The sequence below is a fragment of the Phaethon lepturus genome, unplaced genomic scaffold (genome assembly GCF_000687285.1).
Source record: "Phaethon lepturus isolate BGI_N335 unplaced genomic scaffold, ASM68728v1 scaffold51423, whole genome shotgun sequence".
In the NCBI taxonomy this organism is placed as follows: domain Eukaryota; kingdom Metazoa; phylum Chordata; class Aves; order Phaethontiformes; family Phaethontidae; genus Phaethon; species Phaethon lepturus.
The window spans coordinates 42,354-42,592 of record NW_010530816.1 but is presented as its reverse complement, the minus strand read 5'-3'; positions in this window follow the sequence as shown (position 1 = coordinate 42,592).

Genomic DNA, 239 nt, shown 5'->3' with positions numbered 1-239 from the left:
GGGAATTTCTTCGAAACGGCGAGATACTTTTCCAAGCGGGGAGGGGAAGGAGGCAGTTTTTCCCCCTCCTTCCCTGTCTGGGAGAAAGGAGTTGCCCAAGCTGGTCATGAGACTTCTCCCTGCTCCCCAAAAGCAAGCTCCCGAAGTTCGGACGCTGCACCGCCGGGAGCCCGGGGGCGCGTAGTCCCGAGCAGCCCCGGCAGCAGACGCGAGCGCAGCCCGCCTGGTGGGCGTAGGGG